This window comes from Neovison vison, chromosome 9 (genome assembly GCF_020171115.1).
Source record: "Neovison vison isolate M4711 chromosome 9, ASM_NN_V1, whole genome shotgun sequence".
NCBI classification, from domain to species: Eukaryota; Metazoa; Chordata; class Mammalia; order Carnivora; family Mustelidae; genus Neogale; species Neogale vison.
Window position 1 is genome coordinate 12,660,850 of NC_058099.1, and position 26,116 is coordinate 12,686,965.

At 49.0% G+C, this 26,116-nt stretch overlaps 1 protein-coding gene and 1 long non-coding RNA gene across 6 annotated transcripts in view; one reads left to right on the top strand and one right to left on the bottom strand.

Annotated features, from left to right (window-relative positions):
- The window catches only part of TTLL11 (tubulin tyrosine ligase like 11), a 225,814-nt gene that overhangs the window by 190,615 nt on the left and 9,083 nt on the right, over positions 1-26,116 (top strand). The window lies entirely within an intron of this gene.
- On the bottom strand, positions 1,451-25,837 carry LOC122917292. 2 transcript variants are annotated; one of them, XR_006386373.1, is made up of 3 exons: positions 25,518-25,837; positions 18,828-19,003; positions 1,451-2,161 (listed from the first exon to the last, which is right to left on the bottom strand). It is a non-coding gene; the product is annotated as an uncharacterized LOC122917292 (long non-coding RNA). The 2 variants fall into 2 exon arrangements; XR_006386374.1 differs by lacking the exon at positions 1,451-2,161 and adding an exon at positions 9,911-12,082.

The window sequence follows — 26,116 nt, forward strand, 5'->3', positions numbered from 1 at the left end:
GTGGTCTGGCTGAGACACGGACACAGGTGGGGAAGGCTCAGATAACCACAAGAAACTTGGAGGGGCTGGAACAGGGGGGGAAGGGAGAAGTGGCAGTGATGAACTTGCTAGAGCCATCCAGGCCTTGAATCCACATAGAAGAGTTTGCTCTTGATCCCCTAAATTATGGCGGGGTGAGTGTGGGGAGGATGAAGTGTTCCGTTAGAAGGATCCACCTTGGGGTGAATGCATTTCTGATCTTCTTCCTCACACAGTGTTTTTCCAAAAAGGCATAATAACTGTACCTGACATTTGTATAACTCACCATAAAATTACGCCGTGCTTCCGTGCATAGTCCTCATTAAACCTCCCCGTGAGCTAGTGCACTAGGTATCAGCGTTTGAATTTCACAGACAGTAAACTGTAGCTCGGGTGACCGGGCACCCAGGCTTCCCTCCCCTGGGCTGCCTCCTAGCCAAAGGGACGCCAGGCAGGAGGAGGCGCCTCGCGGAGCAATTTTCTCCTGTGATCTGGTGGGGAGGTCAAGAAACCAGAGCTTGGGAGACCCAGATTACCACTGACTGTGCCATTTTCTACCCATGTGAGCTTAGAAAGCCATTCCACCTCCTGTCTCCGCTTCCTCTTCCGTAAATGGGGCCAACTGTACCTGGTCGCCAGGGGTGCCCTGCGGTCTCTGTGTCCATGGGTGGGAATGTGGGAATGTGGACCCTTGCTGGCAATACAAAGCGGCTCATCTTATCAGTGGGCGGGGCTTGGGGAGAACTCCAGGGGTGGGTCTGTGTGAGCCTGAGGGGCTCCCTGTCACATCCCGCCCTGTCACGAATGGGCTACAGCTTTTGACCGCAGAGATCATCACCTTTTTAAATAATGATGCCACCGGCTGCCGTGGTTGGGCAAGTCTGACGCCTGAGCGCTCCGCCGGGTGCTTCGTGGGCGCAGCCCTGGCTGGAATTCTGGAAGGGGGTAGAATCACCTCCTCGCAGAGAGGAGGCTGAGGTTCCGCCTTAGGTGGCGGGCGTGGCCGTCACTCCAAGCTGACCCTGCGAGGTGGTCCTAGGGTAGGATGACCACCCAGCTCCCTACGGCTCTCCTTCCGTGAATGCAAAAGCGAACCTCAGGGAATACCGGTAGGCACCGAGTCCACAAGGTGAGTTCCACCGCGCGTCTGCGGGCGGAGCGCCCTCGCAGCCCTCCCTGGCAACCAGCCGCGGCTGGAGATGGCGCGTCTTCCGAATCGGGCAGATTAATTATCATCTCGAGGACGGAAGGCGCTCACATGACAGTTGAGCTGCGCGCTTTTTGCTGACGCCTTCAGAAAGCGAAGAAGTGTTAGCTCTGTGAGTTGAATGCAGGGAGTCCTCGCAGGATCCTGTGGAGGGGGCCGGGAGAGGGGGTGGGGGTGGCGGCGGAATTATTAAATATTGAAATTGATCAGGAGTAGCAGCAGGAAGCTATTTATCATGTTTTATTGCTGCAAACTAGCATTACCATCTGGCCCATTGTTAATTCTGAATAGCTTTTCATGTTTTGTTTGCCTCTTAAATTGCTCTCTGTAAGCGGAATCCACAGGGGCTGTCCACAGCACAGGCTCGGGTGAGGTTTTCTGGGGTCTGCCAGGATCTCTGCGTCCTGCTGACCAAGCGAAAGCGATGAGAATAATACCAGTTTTTAGCACCTACTGACAGGCAAATCCGGGGCTGGGATCTCCCAGGCCTGTGGCCATGCCCGGGTCATCAGTCCTTAGCAGCAACTGTGATTTCAAGATTCCCCTCCCATCTCCTGGCTGGTTCTCACCCCAGATCTTCCTAGTGGGTGATTGTATCCCATTTCACAGATGAGCATCCTGAGGTTCCAAGAGCAAGTGACTTATCTAAAATCCTACAGACAATGAGTAGCAGAGGCCCCCATGTGAAGTCAAGCCTCCTGCCTCCTGGCCCAGGATGCTGTCCCCTATCCAGCACCGCCCACCCCCCCAACAGCAGTGGTGTTCATTTGAGTGACTGGGGCGGAGCGGGGCTGGTAAAGCAGGGAGGTGAAAGGTCAACTCATAGAGCGCAGGGCCTCTGGGAAGATGGAACTGGAGTGGGAGTTTGGTTGCCTGGTGTGAGCGCCTGTCTCCCCTGACGTCCTCCTCGGAGCTTGACTCCTGTTTCCATGGCTCCTGAAATGAAATCACAGACTTGGGGGGGTGTGGGGTACAGAGAGTGAGGGCTGGGCATTACAGCCAGAGAGGAGAAGCCTGTCTGTGCCCAGGGTCTCAGGGACTACTACTGTCTGGCAGCTGGCAAAGAACAGGGGCCCCGTTCTTGCTTCCTGAGAAGGCTGGTCTGACACCCCGATAGTCAAGGATAAGGTGCTTCTGAAGTCAGCCACATTCTTGGGAGCATTTGGGCAGCTCCCAAAGAACACAAAAGGACATTTGTGCTTGGGTGGTGGTTTTTTCTTTGGGTGAGGATCCGCAGAAAGAACCAGACAGTCCTCGTTCCTTCCCTCCATGGTGCCGAGCCAAAGGATTCTCGTGCTCTCAGTTCCAGCTAAGTCCTGGCCGGAGGTGTGGAAGCCCAGTCACATGGGAGCAGCTTTACCTATCCCAGAGCTGCCGTGGAGCTGACAAGAGAGTAGTCAGAAGAGAGATAGAACTGGGCTGTCATTCTCAGAGGGCACACATTCACTCATTCAACAAACAGGTAATGAACATGTTAGCAGGTATTGGGCTGATGGGAATATAAATTATTTACAGATCCTACCCTTGAGAAAAAAAGTAATAGAGACCATTTACTGCACATTTACTATGTGACAGAAATACTAAAGGCTTGTTATGAATTCTCCCATTTACTTCTCACACAGCCCTGTGAGATACGAGTTTTTCTCCCATTTGACAGACAAGAAGCCCGAGGCTTCAAGAGGTGAATAAGAGGTGAATTTAAACAGGTGTGTCAAGTACATCAGTGGGGACCCTGGGATTTGAACCAAAAGCTGTGAGCATTCAGAGCCATTTGCCTTTTCATTATACCCAGTGTCTCTAGCCACACAAGTGAAAAGGACACACAGTTGACAGTTGTCGTAGGGTATGGCCAGAGCCCCCGTAGGGGAAGCAACAAAGGAGGGGCGCTGTGAGGGTAAGAAAAAGAACATATACAAAGCCCTGAGCATGGTGTGCATCCCAGAAAAGTCACTCTCTATGAGTTCAGTATCCCTGAAGGCTGGCACAGGGCCAGAGCAAGATCTTGCTCAGTGCCCAGTGGATGTTTGATGAGCAGATAAATAGCGATAAAATATGTCCTGCATCCCCAAAATAGGATGTTCCGAGTGTGAGGGCCACGGCTTATGGTAGAGGTGATCTTACCGACAGTCTCCCTTTCTGCTCCTTAACATCCTGCAGAAAACACCATCCCGTTTGGCTAAGAGCATCACCCTACACCCAGCACCAGCTGTGTCTAACTGCTCGGGCAAGGTCCCCTTTCTGGAAGCCAGTCCAGACCTCCCTTCCTCCCTGTGAGGCTTCAGCAGCCGCTGAAGGGGTTAACCCAATTCCTGAAGTCTGAAACCTTAATGGAACCTGCATAGGGAGACCCTACTATTTAAGGGGAAAAAGAAAAACAGTGTTTAGAAAGATAAGTGAGAAAAAAAAAATCAAAACTAGTATATTAAAAAAAAAAAAAGATTTCGCATCATGAACTCTAAATCTCAGACCATTCTTTTAAGCAGCCTTATTTTCTTCCCCCCACCCCCAGAACTCAAGGGCACAGAACTGGATTAATCATAATCCTTGGTTCATTGAGAGCCTTCCAGCCCCATCCACACCTAACCTGCTTTTATCTAGTCAGCTTTTTAAATTAGTAATTTTTAAATAATGTAATAAGCATCCACAACTCACCACCTAAAAGGAAATCTAGGACTTGACAATAACCCACGCCCAGCAGGTGGCTCTCCCCCAGCACCAGCCCATTCCCCGCCTCTTTCCACCCACAGGACCCTGGTCTGGATCCTGCGCTTGTCAGTCCCTGGATAGTCTCGCTGCTTCTCTGTTAGAATGTCAGCCACTACTTAGGAGCGTCATGGAATTTAGCAATAAGCAATCTCACACTGCTCCGGGAGGCCGGCGTAATCAGCATTCAAATAAATAAATAAAGATTTCAATTTGCAATTCTAGAATTTCTAGCAGAACGGAAATCTAAAATGCAGGTCTTCTCAGCCAAACTGAGGTCTGGTAGCCCTGTCGTTGCCCAGAATCAAATGAAGGAACAAATGTGTCGGTGAAGATGCAGTCATTTCATGTAAATTGCACTCCCAAGCACCTCCTTATCATTGAGACTTTGCTCTCAACTCTTCCCAGAGTGGAATTTCACTTCTCTGTGCTAGAGACGAGGACAGCATCAAGATTAGGCAATAAAAGGTAGTATTACTGCGCCATCTATGAGAGACCAACATTTCGCTGGCAAAGGGAACATTTGAGCCCAGCACCTGGACATCTTGTCCATCTAACACACAACCGACATCTGGAGTCTGTCCCAGTAATCAATGGAGCATGATTGCGAAGCAAGAAAACAGGGATTGAAGGGTCTTTCCTACCCACCCCCCTCCCCGCTTCTCCACCCATTCAAGCACGCGTGCGCGCACACACCCCTTGCTTGCAGAGGGAAATCTAGGAGTGGCATCGTTTAATGTCTGATACATCCTGCATTTCTTCTGCTGCCTGAAGAATGCCTGAGCTACACGGCCCCCTTCCTGGGGCTGCCTGAGTTTGAGCGGCACTTATAACGGAAGCCACAGGCTCTGGGATCCAACAGACCCGGCCTCGAATCCGAATCTGAGCTCTGCAACTTGGCTAGCAGGTTACATAACTCCCTTGGAGCCTCACGTTCTTCCTCTGCAAAATGGAGATAGCAATGGTGCCCACCTGCTAAAAACAGTACCTGGACGGCGTGGCACGGCTCAGGAAGGGGCCGCCCCTGCCACGGTCACATGCTTGGCTCTCGCTGCGCTCCTGTCTCTGGAAATGCCTCCCTCACCTGCTCATGCCCAGGGCTCCGTAGGTGCTGGGACCAGACAGGAGGAAGTGCCTTCCTGCCAGGTCTGTGACTATAAACCGCCTGGTGCCTCACTGCCGTCGCCTCCCATTTCCTCGCCCCTGAGTCCCACACCACACTGCGGGGTGGTGTGGCCAGGAAGAGGGGGTGCGCGGTGGTGCTGTGAGACTGGGGAGGGCTAGAGCCTCCCTGCACACCTGCTGTGGTCTCCGAAGGCCGGCTCTGGCCATTCCTTCCCGTGTCTGCTCTCACACTGGGGGTGCTCGCTGCGGTGCCCCCCAGCCCTCCTCTGCATCACGTCTCCATGCAAAGCCACCAGCAGCTACCTGCGGGCGCTGGTCTAAGATCCCAGTGCTGGGGTAGAGCATCTCCCTGAGGGAGGGCCTTGCAGACTGGACCCCCTCTCCATCAGCCTGCTGCTCCTTAACAACACCGATCGCAGCCACCTAAATGCCATGGAATGAGCGTGGCCTCTGCCCTTTAAGCTAGACTTAACCTCCGTGAAGCCGAGCGCTATGCCCGGCACATAGTAGGTGTTCTGCAAACGTGTCAGAGGAGCTCAGATCAGACCCTGACGATCAGCGGTGCCCGTGGGCGTCTGAGTCTTATGACTGTCTCTCACCAAATTTCCTCAGTCGACTTATGCAAATCAGGTGCCTCCTATACTTTCATCAGCTGGAATGAGCCCCAAGTAAAATGTATTTGGTTAACGATGTACTGAAATATTTAAAAGTATTTTTACTTGGTGTTTAACAAAGCCTGGCTTATCCATATACATGGACAGCCCCCTCCCTCTGAGATCGGGGAGGCGGCGGATCACTCAGCGGGCTCCATGCCGCGCCTCTTGCAACGTGTCTGGCGCGAGCGACATTCTTCAGCCTTGGATTTTCTTGAAGTCAGATGGTCTGGATGCGTGCACTACATGCTTACAAAATAGTCAGCATCAGAATCATCCTTAATAAAGGCAAGCGAGCCGGCAGAGAGGCCCGCGCACCCTCTCCCTCGCACAGACCCTTGCGGGCCTGCTGCCTCGTGGGCTGCGTGTTCTGGAATCACTTCTCCCCTCAGCAAGGACTGCCAGGAGCCCCCATGTCCCGGGCACCCACTCGTCATCCTCTCCACCGTCACCTCTGGGGTGAAGGGAACAGGCTGTCTGTCCACTGAGCTGGTCTGCCCCGCCGGACCCTCAAAACTCACAAAAAGGGAAAAGCAGAATGATATTTTGTGCAGCGCCACCCCCCTCTTGGCTTGTGCCTGTTGCTTACCACTGTGGACCCTGCAGGGACAGCCGCGGCGGGAGGGAGGTTGTCGGGGAAGTGGGACCCCCCGAGTCACATGGCCTGCGGTCCCATGGCGATACCCCCCAGCTGGCAGCTCTTTGAGGGGACACTTCAGCTCTGCAAGCCTCAGTTTCCTTTAAAAGGGGGCTGATGACATCTACCTTGGGTTGTTTTAAGGATTTAGTGAGAGTATGCCTGGCTCAAACAAGTGTTTGTGGATCTGTCTGTCTGTCTGTCTGTCTGAAGCACTGTCGAGGTTCCTGACGTTTGTGTGTGCTTTACAGATTACAAAGCACTCTCCCCGTCCTCTTGGGACTCCTGGTAAGCTGGGTCTTATTCCCATGAACCCATTCTCAGAAGAGGAAACTGAGGCTTGGGGGGATGGGGCAGAGTGGCATGGGGGGTGGAGCAGAGTGGGAGGGAACCCTGTCCCGAGCCTCTGCCTTGTGCTGCCTAGGAAGTGACAACAGTCACAGCCACATGAAGGTGGAAGGGCCCTGCCAATCCCCAAATGTCCCCAGGCCCAAGACCCTGATTTAGTGACTCAGGCATCCTAAGGGTTGGGCAGAGTTGTGTTTGGTCCCCAGTCTTGGTTCAAGGAGACATTGGCTGTGACAGACACATCTAGGGGGCTTCTCCCCCAGGCAGCCCCCATCTGCTTCTCCTCCTGCCAGAGACTCCCCTGTTCGCACTCTACTGTCACAAATATGGCACAGAAGCTCCCCGCAGCCCTGCTCCTTAGAGTTGAGGAAACGAGGACTGGCCGGGTTAAGGGCCACCACCGAAGGTGCCCAGCTAGTATGAAGAATTTATGGGAACATTAAGCAGATAGTACAGAGAATTCCCATCTGTCCCCCTACACTGTCCACTCTTATATCTTGTATGACTGTATATATATTAGTGAATAAATATCAATACCTTATTAAAGTTCATAGTTTACATTAAAGTTGATGCTGTGTTTTCTATGTGTTTTGACAAGTACATAATGTAATTTCCCCAGCGTTATAGGACCATACAGAATAGTCTCACGGCCCTAAAAACCCCCGGTGTCCCACCTGTTCATCCTTGCTCACTCTAGACCCCTGACAACGTTCTGCTGTGTCCTTAGCTTTGCCTTTTCCTGAATGTCACACGATGGGAGTTGTACCGTGCCTGCCTTTTCAGACTGGCTTCTTTCACTTAGCAGCGTGCATTTAAGGGTCTTCCGTGTCTTTTTGTGACTCGATCGCTCAGTTCTTTATATTTCTGAGCAGGGGTCCGCTGAACGGTTATATCACAGCTCGCCAATCCTTTCACCTATTGAAGAATATCTTGGTTGCTTCCAAACTTTGGCTGTTATGAATAAAGCAATTATAAACATTTGTGTGCAGGCTTTGTGTGGACAGAAGTCTTCAGCACAAGTGGGCAAATACCTAGGAATGTGATTGCTCAATCATGTAGTAAGACTGTGTTTAGCTTTGTAAGAAACTGCCAAACTTTCAAAGTGGCTGTACCCTTTCATGTTTCCGTGAACAATGAACAAGATTGCCTTGTCAGCATTTAGTATTGTCAGGCTTTGGATTTAGCCATTGTAATGGGAGGGTAGTGGTGTTTCATTGTTTTCATTTGCATTTCCCTAAAGACATAAGATGTTGAGTATCCTTCCATTTACTTATTTGCTTTCTGTACATTTTCTTTGGTGTGATGTCCATTCAGATCTTTTGCCTGTGTTTCAACTGGGCCATTGGGTTGCTTTCTTCCATATTGTTGAGTTTTAAGAGTTCTTTGTATATTTTAGATACAAATCCTTTATCAAATATGTCTTTTGGAAGGGTTTTCTCCCAACATGTGGCTTATCTTTTGAATTTCATAAGTGTCTTTTGCAGAGCAGTTCTTGGTTTCATTAAAGCCTAACGTCATTTTATTTTTTGGTGGTTTTTTGTTTGTTTGTTTGTTTGTTTGTTTTTGCTTTCATGGATCTCGCTTTTGGTGTTGTATCTCAAAATGCATAACCAAATCCAAGGCCCCCTAGATTTTTTCCTATACTATCTTCTAGAAGTTTTATAATTTTGTATTTTACATTTAGATCTATGATATATTTTGAGTTAATTTTTGTGAAAGGTACAAAATCTGTGTCTAGATTTGGGAGGGGAGGGTGATGGATATGGATGTCCAATTATTTCAGCACCATTTGTTGAAATGACTAGTTGTTCCCACACACCCCCCCCATTGAATGGCCATTGCTCATTTGTCAAAGATTAGTTGATTACCTATGGGTAAGTCTGTTTCTGGACTCTCTATTCTGTTCCATTGATCTATTTATATGTTCTTTTGCTAGTATGTTGTTGTTTTTTTGGGTTCTTTAAAATTTTTTTTTATTTATTTGACATACAGAGAAAGCATGAGCGGGGAACTTTGCAGGGTTGGGGGGGTTGTAGAGGGCAAGGAAGAAGTAGACACCTGACCGAGCAGGGAGTCTACTCGGGACTTGATCCCAGGACCCTGAGATCATGACCTGAGCCAAAATCAAGAGTCAGACACTTAACCAAATGAGTCACCCAGGCACCCCCCATATAAATTTTAGATTCACTTGAATATCCACAAAATGACTTGCCGAGATTTTAATTTGGAATGTGTTGACTTACATACCTTTTCTTTTCTTGTCTTTCTGTATTAACCAAGACTCCCAGTACAATGCTGAAAAGAAGAGGTGAGAAGGGGACATCCTTGCCTTGTTCTCAGTCTTAGGGGAAAAGCATCTAGTTTCTCTCCACTAAGTATGATGTTAGCTGTGGGTTTTTTAAAAAATAGATATTCTTTATCAAGTGAACAAAATTTGTTTAGAGGATGTTTTTCTTTTAAATCATGACGAGGTGTTTGGTTTTGTCAAATGTTTCTCCTGGATCTATCAGTATGATCATATGATTTTTCTTCTTTGGTTTACTGATGCAATAGATTACATTAATTGATTACTGAATATTGAAACAGCCTTGCACACTTGGAATAAATCCCATTGGCAATGGTGTGTAATTCTTTTTATACACGATTAAGATTCATTTGCTAAAATTTTATTGAGGATTTTTGTATTCATGTTCATGAGACCTATTATTCTATAGTTTTCCTTTCTAATAATGCCATTATCTATTATTAGGGTAATGCTGGTTTCATAAAACAGAATTGGGAGAGTAGTGGTATTTTTTTCATTGTTTTCATTTTCATTTCCCAAAAGACATAAGATATTGAGTATCTTTCCATTTACTTATTTGCTTTCTGTTATACCTTCTTCAGTGCAATGTCCATTCAGATCTTTTGCCTGTATTTCAGTTTTCCCTCTGCTTTTATATCCCAGAAGAAATTGTAGAGAATTAGTATAATTTCTTTCTTAAATGTTTGGTAGAATTCACCAGTGAAACTGTAAGGGACTACTGCTTTCTTTTTTGAAAGGTTGTTAATTATTGATTCGATTTCTTTAATAGACATAATCCTATTCGGATTATCTCTTTCTCTTTACGTGGGTTATGGTAAATTGTGTCTCTTGAGGAATTAGTCCACTTCATCTAAGTTACCAAATTTGTAGGCAGAGTTAATAATAATATTCCTTTACTATCCTTTTTTTTTTTAAGAGAGAGAGAGAGAATTTTAAGCAGGCTCCTCACCCAATACAGCACACACAGAGCTCAACATAGGGTTCAGTCTCACATACTAAGATCATGACCTGAGCTGAAAGCAAGAGTTGGATGCTTAACTGGCTGATCCCCCGGGCACCCCTCCTTTATTATCCTTTTTAACGTCCATTGGATCAGTAGTGATTACCCTTCTTCCATTTCTGATATTAGTAATTATTAATTACCAATTAGTAGTCTAGTAATCTGCTCCTTTTTTAGCCAGCTCTCGCCTGGCTAAGGTTTACCAATTTCATTGATGTCTTCACAGACTAAATTTTGCTTTCATTGACTTTTTCTATTAATTTCCTGTTTTAATTTCATTGATTTGTGCTCTTATTTTTATTATTCCTTCTCATATGCTTACTTTGGGTTTAATTAGCTCTTCTTTTTCTAGTTTCCCAAGGTGGAAGCTTAGATGATTGATTCTAGATCTTTTATCTTCTCTAATAGGTGCATTCTAGATCTTTTATTTTCTCTGATATGTGCATTCAATGCTATAAATTTCCCTCTAAACACAGCTTTCACTGTACCCTACAGAATTCAGTCAGTTCTATTTTCATTTTTTCATTGAGTTTAAAATATTTTAAAATTTCTCTTGATACTTCCTTTTGGACCCATATGTTGTTTGGACATGTACTATTTTATCTTCAAATATTTGGGGACTTTCTAGCTATCTTTCTGTTACAAATTTTCGGTTTAATACCACTGTGGTCTGAGAGCATGCTTTGCATGATTTCTCTTCTTTTGTATTTGTCAAGGTGTTTAATGGCCCAGAATGTAGTCTATTTTTGTGAATGCTCCATGTGAACTGAAAAGAATGTGTATTCTGCTCTTGTAAGATGAAGTATTTTTTACACGTCAATTAGATCCAGTTGATTGATGGTGCTGTTCAATCCAACTATATCCTTACCAATTTTCTGCATGCTGAATCTGTCAATTACTGAGAGAGGGGTGTTAAAATCTCCAACTTAATAGTAGATTTGTCTATTTTCCCTTGCAATTCTATCTGTTTTACCTCACATATTTTGACACTCTGTTTTTAGCTACATACATTCTAAGGATCATTATGACTTCTTGGAGAATTGACCCCTTTATCATCAGGTAATGCCCACCTTTATCCCTGATAATTTTCTCTGTTCTGCAGCCTGCTTCATCTGAAATTAATTTACCTACTCCTACTTTCTTTGGTTAGTGACATATCTTTCTCTTTCCCTTCACTTTTTATGTCTTTATGTTCAAAGAGTGTTTCTTATAAACAACATAGAATTGGATTTTGTTTTTTATGTATTCTAACAATCTCTGTCTTTTAATTGATCTATTTAAACCATTCACATTTAAAGCAGTTATTGGTATGAATTCTTTACATATTTGGTAGAATTCACCAGTGAAGCCATGTGGCCCTAGAGTTTTGTTTCTTGGGAGGATTTTGATGACTGATTCAATCTCCTTACTAGTACTCAGTCTGCTCAGAAATTCTGTTTCATCATGATTTAGTCCTGGGAGGCTGTATGTTTCAAGAAACATATCCATTTCTTCTCTGTCATCAAAGACACTGTTCCTGGACATTCTCCTTTTCTTCATTCTTTCTCTTTGCATTTTAGTTTGTGACATTTCAATTGACATGTCTTCAGGCTCACTGATTCTTGCCTCGGCTCTGTCTGGTCTACAGATGAGTCCACCAGGGGCATTCTTTATTTCTGTTTTGGTGTTTTTTATTTCCAACATTTTTTTATTCCTTCTTAGAGTTTCCCTCTCTCTCCTTATGTTACCCATCTGTTCTAGAATGTTGTCTACTTCCTCCATTAGAGCCCTTAACATGTTAATCATCATTATTTTTAATTCTCCATTGCTTGATTCCAACATTGTGTCATAGCTGGGTCTACTTGTGATGCTTGCTTTGTCTCTACAGACACTTTTTTTTTTCTTGTCTTTTGGCAGATCTCAGAATTTTTTGTTTAAAGCCAGACATGGTAGATCAGGTAGTAGGAACTGAGGTAATGCAGCTGTCAGTGTGAAGCTTTATATTAACCCAACTAGAAGCTGGGTTCTAATGTTTGCTGTAGCTGTAGGTGCTAGAAGCTTTAGTTTCCTTGGTTTTATTTTCTCTTTCTCTGGTCCTTGGGATTTCCTTAAAAAAAAAAAAAAAAAAAAAAAATCCTTCTTGAACAGAGTCTTGGTCTTGGAGCTGTCAATTGTTATGCAGTGTTCTTACATTGGAGCCTTTTTGATGCAGCGGGAAGGTACTGGAGAGATAGAGCATTTGCTAATCTTGTGATTAAATCTCAATTTCTTAGTGGGCTTGAGTCTCTGGACTGTGACATCCAGAAGTGTTTCTTAGGCTTTTTTTTTTCCTACCCTTCTGTGAGAGAAGAAAGCTGAAAGGGTTGGAGTTGTATAAATGCCCTTCCCTCGGGTCAGATAAGCCTCTGGGAAACTAGTCTCCTTTAAGGTCAGTATTATTTTATAGAGAACACTCAGAGCATATTTCAAAAAGATTACTTCCCCACACACACACATTGTGCCTGAAGCATGTGGAGTTTTTCTCCAATCACCACTTTGAGAACCCAGTGGGTCTCTGGGGATAAAACCCACAGAAGTGTGGAGGACCCCTAAGACAGGGTCCCACACTCAGCCTCTAGCAGTTCCTCAATCACCAATGAAGCATTCCTACCAGTTACTGTCTCCAGCAGCCACTGCTCCTGGTAAGCTGACCTTGGCTATGATTCTCTGTTTTCACATGTCTGTCCCATTTTTAGGATGGCACTTTGCCCTGTGACCTCAATTCTCTGACGGACATAAGGAAAGTCATTGGTTTTCAGTTTGCTTATTTTTTTTCTTATTGTGAGGATGGGAGTGATGACTTCCAAGCTCTTTCTGTGTCAGTGCTGAAGCTTGAAGTCCTCTATATACATTTTACACTTTTCACATCAATCTGGAGAGTTACTCTTTCTATTCCAAGTTATAGAGAAGAGACCCAAGGCTCAGAGAGGTTAAGTAATGTGCCCAGGGTCACTCAGCTAATGAGTGGCAGAGCCAAAATTCTTTGTCTTCTAATTCTAATGGTTTTTGAGGAACTACCAATCCCAAGCATTCCAGAAATATTTAATATATAGGCCTTTTCAAGATTTTCCATGAATTCTTGGTGAAATCTGGACTTGGGTCATTTAACCTGAGAATGAAATGAGAGTCTCATGATCCACCTGACCAGTCTCAGTCTCTAGCCAAGAAAATGACCAAGTTAGCCAAGATAGAGCCTTATCCAGCCCAAGATCCCCCATCTCTCACATGGGGCCAGCTTCAGTATTGGTAGCATCCTCCAATTTGTGTTTACTGCCATAGAATCATAGTGTTTAAAGCTAGAAATGCCCGAGAGATCACTTATTCCAACACCTTTGCTTTACAGGTGAGACCCTGAATCCTAGGCACTCTGAGACCCTGGTAAGTTAATGGGAGAGCCACCTGCCATCCATTGGTTCACCACCTTGCTCTTTTTCCTAGATCTTTCTAGGAATTAAGTTCCACATTTATTTTTGAGATGGCCAGTATATGCCGTGCGATGAAACCTACACTCTGCCCCATCCTTTGCCACATGGGAGAGGGGAAAAGGCAGACAGCATGCCCATGGGCTGCCCCGCATCTCACTGGGAGATTTGGGACTTCTAGTGGTCAAGTGTGTCAGCCTTCATTAAGTCTACACTGAGGTCTAGGTAGACCAATGGTTCTCAATGGGGGGTTGACTTTGTACCTCCTCCCATGGCCCTCAGGGCATTTGGTCATGTCTGGAGGTGTTTTTGGTTATCACAACTAGGGAAGGAGGAAAGTTGCTATTGGCCTCTAGTGGGCAGAGGCCAAGGATGCTTCTTAACATTCTGCATTACATGGGACAGATTCCCCAACAAAGCATTTTTTAGCCCCAAATGTGGAGAGTATCGAGGTTGAGAAAGCCTGAGATAACGCATACCCACTCAGAGTCTCCACGATGGCTCTCTGCTTACTTGAAATAGACACTTTTCCTTTTGGCTTCCCTTAAAGACAGCTCCTGGGCCAGGGGAGCAGTTCCCCATGCCCGCCCACCCAACCCCACCCCCCGCCCCAATGCTCCTAGGAGGCAGCTGCCAACCAACGCAGGGTGGGAAAGGGTGTGCACCTGAACTATTCCGCGAGACCTTACATGACTGAGGTGCTTTCTTCTTGGTAGCAGGTGGGTGTCTCTGCCCACACTTCCCCACTGATCACGTCTGTGAAGGGAGGAGGAAGCCTTATGTAAGCGCAGCCTCATACAACCTTCTGTCATTCTGGCACTCCAGGCCTTGGGAACTCCCTCCCTCCCTCCGGAAGTCTCAGGGGAATGTGGCTCTGTTCTGAACCCGCCCTACGGGGTCTGCTGGCCAGCTTCCTCATCATCCCCTGCAACCCTAGCCCCTCATCCAAGCTCCACTCCCCTCCCACATACCCCATGCAGCAGCAGCTGCACGGGCTACTCTGAGACAGACCAGCAGGCTTCAGTTCGAGCCTCTGCTCCTGCTTTTCTCCCTTCCTTGACCATCTAGACAATGCCTACCCTTGACCCTCCTTTGCAGAGCCTCCATCCAGTCCCGTCTCCCTGCTTCCGTGCCAACCAGCCCTGCGTAGTCCTGTGCTCTGTCCCCTGTCGGCACAGCCCTCTAGAGGGCCTCCCCCTGCTTGATGGGGTTTGCGGACGTCTATATCCCTCTCCACCTGGCCCCAGTGGTTGCCAAGCCCATGCCTGATTCGCCTCTAGGGCCCAGGGCTTAGGGCCGTGAAAACTTATTGAAAGGATGAGTAAGTAAGTGAATAAATGAAGGAACGAATAGACAGATGGAATGTCCCTGCTCCTTATCCTCAGAGTGGCCACTTCCCCGACCCTCATGGATCCCTGTCGCTCACCCAGTTACGTAGACACAGGACACGTGACCTCAGCTCTGCCTCTTCTGCCACTCACGCTATATGATCTCTAGCAAGTCACTTGCTGTCTACACTGGGCGCACCCATGGTAACTAGCTATGACACTGTAGGTGTATAGCACCAGCTGTGACACTGTTAGGTGTATAGCAGGTAGTAGAATCCCAACCCAGTTCAGGAACCCCCCCAGTCCTCCATTTGTGTTGGCCCCAACTGGCCCCCAGACAGCACTGCTCCTGAGCACCAGTACAGTGAAAGAAATGTTTCTTGCGCTAATAAAATTACCTTCTCTAAAGAAGGCAATTTGCATGTTAATGTTTTGGGTAATTCTGTGCAGCTCCAGTGCCCTCGGGGCTGCAATTTCTCTCTGACAAAGTGATAAAAATAAACTCCCGCATAAAAGAGCATTTCTCTTCTCTCTCATTTGCGCTCCAAAGTGACATTCTTAATGTGAGTCAAGCTGAAACCCACTTCGCAATCTTGTTTTTGACACTGATCTGCCTGTCAGTGACAGGCTGGCTCCCCAGAGTTCCGCAGAGGGGTCTCCCCTTAAGGACCAGGCTGGATCCTCCTGGCAAGGGGGCGCCCCCCACTCCCAAGGTTCCAGATTCGGGTCTTCCTTAAATTCCAAAAGGTGCAGCCCGATAACTGGAAGGCAAACATGGGGCACAGGGAAGAGCGCTGCCTTCAGTGGGTGACTTAGCGTGACCTGCCCCCCCCCACCCAAGAGTGCCCATTCTTGGGAAACAAATACAGTGGATGGAGAGTCCAACACTGCCCTCTGGGATGGCAGACGGTTCGCCTGCCAGGCTTGGCCTCTCCGATCACCTAGAGACAAGAAACAAAGAAGCTCAGATTTTGGGGTGTCCTCATGTGCCCGGCCCAGGCCCGGCCCCTTACATCTGCATTCTCTCACTGAAACCCCACAAGAGCTGTTCAGAGTGGGTAGAAACTGAGGCTCCCAGAAGTGAAGGGAATGAGCCAAGGTCACCTAGCAGCACAGAAGAGAGAGACCCTGACTGAACATGGGCCCATGTGTGTGCTCGCAGCGTGCTGTCCGTGCCCAAGCGGTGGGAGAGGAGGAGAGAACTAGCATTCGCCGGACACCTACTCTTGCCATGCGTTACGCGTCTATATTGCATTCACTTAGTCTACTAACGTTAGCGACCGCGTGTGCGGTGACCTGTAGGACTCCCCAGTCTCATGCCCCCCTGACAGTCTGGTAGCGGAGGCAGACAGAGATTAAACATAGAAACCCAGAAATAAGCCCGTATTTCCATGTGCTGAGCTCTGTGAGATAAAATAACTAAGTTTCAAGGAGACTAGCGGAGGAGACCTAATTTATGTAAAGGAGGTGGTTCAGGGACATCTGTCCATAAGAGCATCGCAACTGAGGTCGAAGTTCTAAGGGGGGGGGGTGAAGACTTGAGGGAAAGAATGTTCCAGCAGAGGGAACGAGGAATGACAAAAGCTCTGAATTGGGAGCGTGTGCGGCCGGTTCTAGGGAACAGAAGCTGGCAGAGGGTGGGGGGTGCACCCAGGCCGAGAGGGGGCTCTGGCGCGAGGGGGGAGGGCGGCTGCAGAAGAGGGCGGGGCCAGGTCTTGCTGCGGCTTCTAGCCGGTGAAGGAAGCAGCTGTTGCTCTGAAGGCTCTCGGGGAGATGACAGCAGAGTACGTGTTTCTGAAAGTTCATTCTGGGGGCTGTGTTGGAAGGGGCAGTGCTGGAAGCAGAGAGACCAGTGAGGATGTCTCTGGGAGTCCAGGGGAGCCTGGCCTTGGTGGGGGTGGCTGGCGATGGAGGAGAGGGCCGGCAGCTGTGGGAGAGGAGTTTCAAAGACGGCTCTTTGGGTTGAGCCGTGAGATGGGTGGAGATAGTATTTCTTGAAATGGTACAATTTAAGGCCAAGCAGGATGGAGAGGGAAGACTGGGAGATCCATTTCTCACAGGCTCTTTGAGATGCTAATGAGATAGCCCGGTGGCAGAAGAGCGGTCTGGCTTGGAGCTCGGGATTGGAGCATTGATTCCTGGCAGATATTTAAAGCCTAGGGAATGAATGACAGGAAGAGAGAGCCCTGGGCCCAGGCAGAGAGCCCTGCAGGACCCCACACCCACGAACCAGAGAAGAGCCAGCTGAACACTGGACCTCTGAGTCTGGAGTTGCTAGAAGGATACAAAGAAAAGCCAGAGAGTGGGGTATCCGAGAAGTATGGAGAACACACTTTAAGGAGGGAGGCATCCCCACTGACTGATGCCCAGAGGAAGCTAGGAAGGGGAACGGAAGGTACCCAGGCTTTTCTCAGGAAAGTTTCCAGTAGAGGGGAAGGGGATGGAAACCCACCCATGGCGGGTACACAACTTCCCTGTGGGCAGTTTGGCTGATCTGGGACCGGAGCTAGAAAGGTGAGCTGCAATTTCAAGCCTTTAAATAGTGCCAGAGGCCAGTGTGTTTGATGGCCTTTGGGCCCAGTTCATGAAAAGGGAAGAAAGTGCTGGGAACTGGGGGCCGGGGTGGGGGGGGGGGAGTAGACCAGGCACGGACTCCCCACCACCCAGCTCTCTCCCATAGGTGTTCTGCGGGCTTTCCTGCCTCTCCTGCAATTCTCTGCTGCTTCCTCTGTGTTCTGACCCTACCCGCTCCCCAGCACGCACACACACACACACACACACACACACACACACACACGCTCACTCACTTTGCCCTCCGCTCTGGACAGCAAACATGACCCTAGAGCCAGGCTGCCGTGGGGACAAAGAGTTAGATTTGCTCTCTGAAAGGGGAGATCTATGGGGGCTTGGCACATTTCAGCATGGTGAGAAGGGGTCTCCTGGGAGATAATACACATCCCACCTCTAGAGAAGACCAAATGGGGGCCAGATGCCCATTGTTAACAATGCCAGGGAGGACAACCGTGGCTTGGAATCTCACCAGGGACCTGCAGATAGAAAGTACCAGCAACAATTGGGCTTCTGTGGGACTTGAGATCCCTCCCTGCCTCTCTGAGTAGGGCTGATGTGACCTGATTCACAGAGCTGGGTGTGAGTCCCCATCCCACCTGCAGGCGGTGGGACTCTGCCTGGACGTCTGTACCTCAGCGCACCCCAGAAGCCCGCAGCACCTTGCTAACAAACAGAACCCAAGACAGAAGCATTTGCTCTGTCATTAAACACTGGTGAACAGGGGTGCCTGGGTGGCTCAGTGGGTTAAGCCTCTGCCTTCTGCTCAGGTCATGATCCCAGGGTCCTGGGATCGAGCCCTGCATCAGGCTCTCTGCTCAGCAGAGAACCTGCTTCCTCCTTTCTCTCTGCCTGCTGCTCTGCCTACTTGTGATTTCTCTCTGTCAAATAAATAAATAATTTCTTTAAAAAACAAAAAACAAAAACAACACTGCTGAAAAGCCCAAGGGTTATAAATGCGTCTACCACCCAAATTTTGTCTTGAGGATGAAAGGAGAGACTTCCCTAGGGAGCGCATCACAGTGCCTGGTACATACCAAGCACGGCTCCTACTAGTTCTTATTATTTTGAGTGTCATTGTCCTGTAAGGGCCTAGACTGCATTAGCTCTGAAATCCTTTCCAAGCCAGAGGTTTTGACCGCTTACTGAGGAATGAGTGTTGGGCCTCAGAAGATTCTGCTGGAGCCGTTAATCCCACCAGAAATGTCTGGAATCGCTCCATGGCATTGCAGAAAGCAGAGCGGGGTCCTGTAGCCCCCCCTCCCCGCCAGTGACTCAGGGGCTCGTGTCTGTCGCGGTGGAGTCGGGTGACCCTGGCTAGGACCGGAGCGGGACCTGGGGCCACTCCCTGCCGTCCAGCAGTGTGACCTGTGCCAGATGAAATGATGGAGAAGCTGCTTTCGACGTTGGTTGTGTTTGTTACTCGGGTGTCACAGGCTCCTGGCGATAATGATTTTCCTGCAAGGTCTATTTATGGTTCATTCCTGACACTTACTAATTTTTCCATCCAGACAAGGACAAAGTTGATGGTGACTGCCGCCGCTGTAGTGCGTAAATACAGTGATCGGGTGCGTGCCATTTTGTTCTCGAGCTGTTCGCCACGGGGAGCGGTGGGAGTGAGGCGGCGCTCTCCTTCTTCCCCGAAAGGACGGGCCTTCTGGAGGTTTCCATCTGGTTTGGGGAGAGGCAATGCAGAACAGTAGTGGGAACCTCAGAAAGACCACTGACCAACAGTGTGACTCTGGGCAGGGGGCAGATCCGCTCAGGTTTGCCATGAGATTATAGGAGCGCGCAGGGAGAACGCACATGTGCATCCCAGTAGGCAGGGTGCCCCCAATAAATGATTTTTGTCACTACCATTTTTTAAAACGGTCAGAAGCCACCATCCCTCCCTGTGCTTCTGGAGTCCCAGGAAATCACCCAGTTTGCAGAAGAGGAAACTGAGGCCTGAAGAGGGGAGGTGATTATTTCAAAGCCCAGCAGGGCAGAGACCATTTTGAGAACGCGTCTCCTGACCCCCTCCGTGACCTGTCCTCCCTGCCAGCCCAGCCAGTCTGCTCGTTTACTCCACAAACAACTGTTGAGCAGCTGCACTAGGGCTGCTGGATGTGGAGGTGAAGACAGTGTGGCCTCATGACATGCAGTGTGGACACAAGCAGTCAGCTGTCCGCCACCAAAGGAGCAAATGAAGTCAATGTCATGAGAGGAGGGCAGGACATGTGGGGAGGGCACAGAAATCCAGGTGGGGACGTAGCCTGAGACTTTGACACTGCTGTTACTAAGCGCCCCGTTGGGCTTCCTTTGGGCGGTGCGTTGTAAAAGCCATTTGGCAAACTTCACAGATGCAGAAACAGAGGTTTGGAGAGGTGAAGCCACTTGCTGAAGACGAGGCCGAGAGTACACGGCACAGCTGGACCCAGTCCAGTGCATCTGACCGCCAGTCACTGTCCCATGAGCCCGATGCTGTCTTGTGGGAAATGCCCCAGTTCCATCTCCCCATGTGGAGTCCTTCCAGACCCCAGCCCTGGCCTGCAGAGACCACGCTCCCGTCTAGGGGGATTGTGTGGCAGCAGACCCTGTGTGGCAGGGAACCAGGCTGCAAGGTGCCCTAAGAATGGAGGGAAGGTTCTGGTGATTCCTAACCTTGGAGCTGGTGCAGGCTTCCCAGACAGCCCTTGTGGGGAACATGCCACCCCCCGGATGGGAATCGCTGAGCTCATTCCAGTCCAGATCATTCAGCTTTATTTCCTACCGACGATTCCAAACAGAAAGCCCGTATACTTCCACCATCAGACTTTCACTATCAGACAGACACATCTATTCTAGGTGGGTCATAAGAAAGATGGAAAGGCTGGGGAGAGAGAAGGAACGGGCAGGTGGCTGGCCTCGCCCAGCACACGTACCTTGAAATGGAATTATAGCAAGGAAGCTCGGGTGTTTTTGAAAGGGAAACAGTATCTCCTACTCAGTCTGAGTTAATATCCCCGGCTGTATGCAACGATTTGGATTTAATTATATCGTCGACTATATCGTCGACGCAAACGTGTTCTGTAAATTGGAAAAGAATACGTAAGTGTCACGTTAAGAAGGCGCCACGCAGGACAAGCACCGGGGGTCTGAGCGTCAGGGAGGCATGGGTTTAACGCTGCCCTGTCCGCCTGCGGGAGCCACTTGGCCTCTCTGGGCCTGCACTCCTTGGGCCTGTCGCAACGTCAATTTCTGAACAAGACCCGGGGAACCAGATGAACCCACGGAGATGCTCTGTAAACGGGCAAGGTGTTGTTGCTGATTCCGTCCTTGGGCCCCAGAATGGAGGATGGGATCGTGGGAGAGCGGCCACCAGCATTCTCATGAAGTCCTGTGTGCGAGGACCCCTCCCTAGGAGTAGGGACCAGAGGTCTTTTGAGGCCAGACGGAGCCCGTGGGCCCACCCTCGCCCGCCGGCTGACAGAATGACACTATGTTCTGTCAGGGGCTGCGTCCCCATGTGCAAGGGACAGTCTTGGGTGGGAGACATGCATATGGCCACATCCGGAATGTTTCAAAGGCTGCTTTCTCCAGCGACACCCGTCAACCCAAATCAAGTTGCGAAAAATACTCAACAGCTTATCTTCACGCCTGGGAGGCAAGTGGGCAAAGCCCATTGGCAGGGACCGGCAGATCTTCGCCCTCCTGCTGACATCTGGCCGAGATGAGTGGGGCCCGGGCCTCCGCCGCTGCCAGGCAGGCGTCGTCTCTGCCTTCTCAAGGACCCGAAGGAATCTGAAGTCTCTCAAAGCAGCTAGGGAGTAAAGAAGTTTCGAGAACAGTCCCTATTCCTTCCAGCTTCCAGCTGTGTGACTTTGACAAATCTCTTGAGCGTAAAATGGGATTGGTAGGGACACCCGCTGCGTAAGGCTCCTGTGGGATTAAATAATGCACTTGAAGCCTTTAATTCAGGGCCTGGCCCCTAATGAGGGCTCCATAATCATTAACCAGTGTTGTTCATTGTCACTGCATTTACGGTGACAGGTCACTACAGCGATGTTACCAAAGAGACACCTCCAATTCCAAGTGAGAGCCACGAGAGGTTTTTCAGGGAGCTGACAGGGGGCAGGGAAGAGGGGGGAAGGTCTCTTCTATTTCTCCTCAATGGCTCAGGTGATCCCTAAGGCTTGGGTGGTGGTAGGGGAGAGTGTCTCTAAGGGCTGGGGGAGCCGTAGCAGAACCGAGAAGTCGGGAGGCTACGGAATTGTTAAGACCCTAATCCTCAGTGTGACTCTACTTGGCGCCAGGGCCTCTGAGGAAGTAACTGGGTTTAAAGGAGATCCTAAGGACAGGGTCCTGATCCAAAGGGACTAGTGTCCTTATGAGAAGAGACGCCGGAGAGCCGGTTCGCTCTTTCTCGGGGCCATCCGAGGACACAGTGAGAAGGCAGCCGTCTGCACGCGGGAAGAGAGCTCTGACCAGAGCTCAAACCTGCTGGCAGCCTGAACTTGGACTGTCAGCCTCCAAACTGTGAGAAGACTCAGTCTATGCTGTTTAAGCCGCCCAGCCTCTAGCAGATGTGGTATACGGCAGTCCAAGCAGACGAAGAGGGCGAGGAGGGGTGGGCAGTGGGGTTTCAGAGAACGAAGTTTGTTCTGGGCCTCCCCCGTGGTTCTCGAATGCCCACAGCAGGGCTAGCCCGGTACTAGGCTTCTCAGAGACCACGCTCTTCACTTCTTTACTCCACTGCCTCCTCGAGAGCCTTTAAGGGGATGGCCAAGATGGAGAGTGTGACCCAGAGTTGCCAGATCACCCGTGGTGCAGAATTACTCACACTGTAGTTACCAGTGCAGTTTCAGGGGCCTCGTGGCCCATACACAATCCCCAGGAGATGGGAACAGGAACCTGGATTTCAGGCAAGGTCCCCAGGTTATTTTATGTTAAAAATGTTTGAAAACCACAGGCCTTGAGGGGAAGGCCAGTCCTCCTCTGGTGTGAGAGGCCCTCCTTCATAAGGGCTCCTGACTTCCACATCACTGCCCTCAGGCTCTGTCCTCACCTCCTCCGCCACTCCCAGCCTGGTCCAAGCTGCCAGCAGCGCTCGCTTGGACCAGTGCAGCAGCCCCCAAGGGATCTCCTTGCTATCTCTTCATTTGGGCCCCTCCTCCTGGTCTCAACACAGCAGCCACAATGACCACTTCCTTTCCTGTCTCCCCAGTGGCTTCCCATCTTCCCCAACATGGAACCTAGAGTCTGACCATGGTCTACAGGGCTTTCTGTGGCCTGGCCTGTAAACCCTTCCAGTCTCATGCCCCTCAGTACAGCTAGAGAAGGGCAGGCCTTGCAGAGGGCAGTGGAGTTCTGCCCTACTTAGTGGTCAGTGTTGATGCCGGGAGAAACCAGGGATATGCGGTTTCTCAGAAACCAAGAGAGGACCAAAGCCAAGCTGGAAAAATTTCACGGTTTTTCAGTTCCATCATTTGATTTTAAAAATAACTCAATGAGATTGTCTTAAAATGCAGACATTTTTAGCCCAAAGTCAAGCTTCTCAAAGTTCGGGGGCAGGTCCTTTTGCTGATGGGCCACTTTTTCCAGATGGGTTTTCAGAGCGGAATGTGTGCAGACAGACTCAGCAGTGGGAGGGAGAATGAGGAGGAAGGGATGAGTTCTCGAAGTGGGGTTTCTGGACCAGCACCCTCAAAACCACCTGGGAACATGGTCGAAGCGCAAATTCTCAGAACTTCAGAAGCAGGAACGCCTAGGGTGAAGCTTGAAGCCTGTATTTTCACAAGTCCTCCTAGAGCCACCAGTCTGGACCATCTTTGGCTCATAAATCTGCACATTGTCTAAGAGAAGAGCTTTCATAGGTATCTTTCCCTTTGCTGCTTGCCTTCCCCTGCTGTCCTCAGCTGGAAGATGGGCACAGTTACATCTGCCTTGCAAGACTGCTTAAAAAACTCAGTCTATTCAAGTAGACAGAACGGACCATTTTCAGTGCCTGCTGCATGCCGGGCTGTACTGGGCACTGAGGATGTAGAGAAGACTGGGGCAACGTCCCTGCCTCCAGGAGAACACAGTCCCACTGGGGAGACAGCCTCATCCCCAGGGATTTGTCCCAATATAGAGCAAGGAACAAGGAGAAGCCCCAAGGAAAGGCCATGGACCCCACCTGGCGATGGGTCAAGGCGAGCATCACAGACCTCCAGAACTTAGAGGCTGGATTGGGGTATTTTTTTATTTTATTTTATTTTTTTAAACTTTATTATATTTTTTCAGTGTTCCAAGGTTCATTGTTTATAATATAAATTATTTTCTAATTATTATCAACAGTGAACATGCATTATCTTACCTGGGAAATACAGAAAAGTAGAAAGAAGGATACAAAAAGACCCTAGAAGTCTAGTACCACACCCCCCCCAACATACACTGTTAGTATAAGTGAGTTGATGATGAATACCACTGTGTACATTTTGTTTTTCTTCAGAAGGAATATTTTGAAATATTTGAATGGCTCTTAAAACTTTTGCCAAACTGCTTTTCAACCATCCATGGCAATTTCACCACTAACTTCCTATTATTGTTATTTTGCATTTTGGCTAATGGATGAACAGTAGAGCTCTGTGGCTTGGGTGGGGACTGGATGTCTTCTCTCTTACTTGCTAACCTAAGCGAACTACCCATTCATGTGCTTGGCCCATTGGAGGACTCTATAAGGTTTAAGTATTTTCAACATGGAATTAATTACCAAAACCAGACTTAACATAAAAAACAAACAACCCAGATTCCTAGGGTTTCATTGCAAGAGAATACACGAATCAGAAATAAAAACAGTGATGTACCAAGTGCTTCTGATCTACTTCTCAAATACAGTGAAGAAAATAGAACCAGTTTCAGTGGTGGGGGGGTATGGTGACATGGTATACAAAGCAAGATTTGATGGAATATTATTATGCAACTATTAAAATAATGTTATGAAGCCTGCATAGCAACATACAAAAATATTTATGCCATCATTTTAAGGCATAATAGGTACAAGATTTTGTACACGTATATTACAATTGAGTGAAAGCCCATCTTCCGTGGACAAAGAGAGTGGAGAGAAGGTCAGTCGTCAAGGACACTTAGTTTCTAGAGGGGAGGACATTCATGAGCTTTCCTATGCTTTCTGCTGGCACTGTCACTGTATTTTATAATAAATAGTAAGAAGGAAGGGGAAAGCCCCAGAGAGAACATGGGGACTGTCCACTGGAAAAGGCAGGAGAGACCGCCACACCCCCCAGAAGGTAACTTGGATTATCTCCAGTACATTTCCTCCTCCCTCTTCCTCCCACCCCCAGCCTGCAGAGACTTAAGCACTTTGCATTCTCTCAAGCACAGGGAATATTGACCCGGGTCTGGCCACCATTTCCTGGGCCACTTGATGAAATGAGATGCAAGAACCATGTCCTATCAAACTCAAACCTACAGCCCCTCAGCCTGGCTGTGGGGGAGAGCCAGCCACCTGTGTCCTCGTGGTGTATAGCGTGGGGCGTCCCTCTTCCCAAGCCTCCCTGGCCTTCAGACTCCCTCAGACACACTCAGTAGGGTTGAGCAGACCATGCGGGGCTCTCGGCCCTGGTCCCCAGTCCCTGGCCTGAGAAGTGTCGGCTTCGCTTTCTTATGCTGGTCGTGGTGGTGCGGTTTGAGGTCAGGAGACCTGGGATCTAGTCCCGCTCCTGCCAGTCACAAGGCTCTGACTTGGGCCTCACTTCCCGGCCCCCTCTTCTATAAAATGCAGGTGCCAGACGAGGCTTTTAGAGCAACGGGAGGGCTGGTGCTTGGCTGGGTATGAAGAGCCAAGATTCCCTTAGATGAGTTGTTCCTGGTGAGGACGATCTGGGAGGGCAGGGCTCCAAGCCACCCCCCCCACACACACACACACATGATTTCATTTGAGGAATTAAGACAAACAAGCAAATCCCATGATGTTTCTATCGCTGTAACAAAATAGGACACACATATCCCTTGACTGGAGGATTTGCTCAGACTGTTCTAGGCCTGGAACTCCACAACTGGCTCGTCCCCCAGCCTTCCAGCCCTTCCCAGTCTCGTCCAGCGGCGCCCTTCTCCACCTGTCCTGCTGCACGCACCCTGGGCTCTTCCTAGGCCACATGCCCCACCTCCCTGTTCCCAGCCAAGCCCACTGCTCCCAGCTCAGCTCTGCCCATCAGAGCCCTACCTGCTTTGCGTATTCCTTATTGCAGCAATCAGATGCAGAGTCAGCAGTGCATGAGGCCTGGGTTCAAATCCCAGTTACTTTCCAGCCACTTACCAGCATGGGGCTGGAGGGCAAGTTATTTCGTCTCTCGGGGCCTCTGTTTCCACATCTGCACGATGGGAGTCATACTCGGGATCGGAGCGCCTGGCACAGCCAGACCGACTCCTGCCAGAGTCAATAGTGTGCAGCGCCCTTCCCTTCCGCTTCCGTTTTCCCTGCATGTATATAACCTTTATCAAAGTACAACATGTATGCAGGAAGCTGGCACTCTGCCTTTTCTTCAAAGTCATATGTGCACTTAACTTCAAATTCCAATAGTAGCAAAGGGGTCACGACTAAAAGTGGCTGCCGCTGCTTTGCCTCCTCTTTCTGCCCTCTAGAATTTCCTGTTGCATATTTTACAACTGGGTACATGAGGTATTGATTCCATAATGGGAAGCCTGTATCTCCCCTTCACCCGTTTCGTCCACCGCTGCCGCCCCCCTACCATGTCTGACAATCATCAGTTCGTTCTCTGTATTTATAGGTCTGGTTCACTTTTTGTTTGTTTGTTCGTTTGG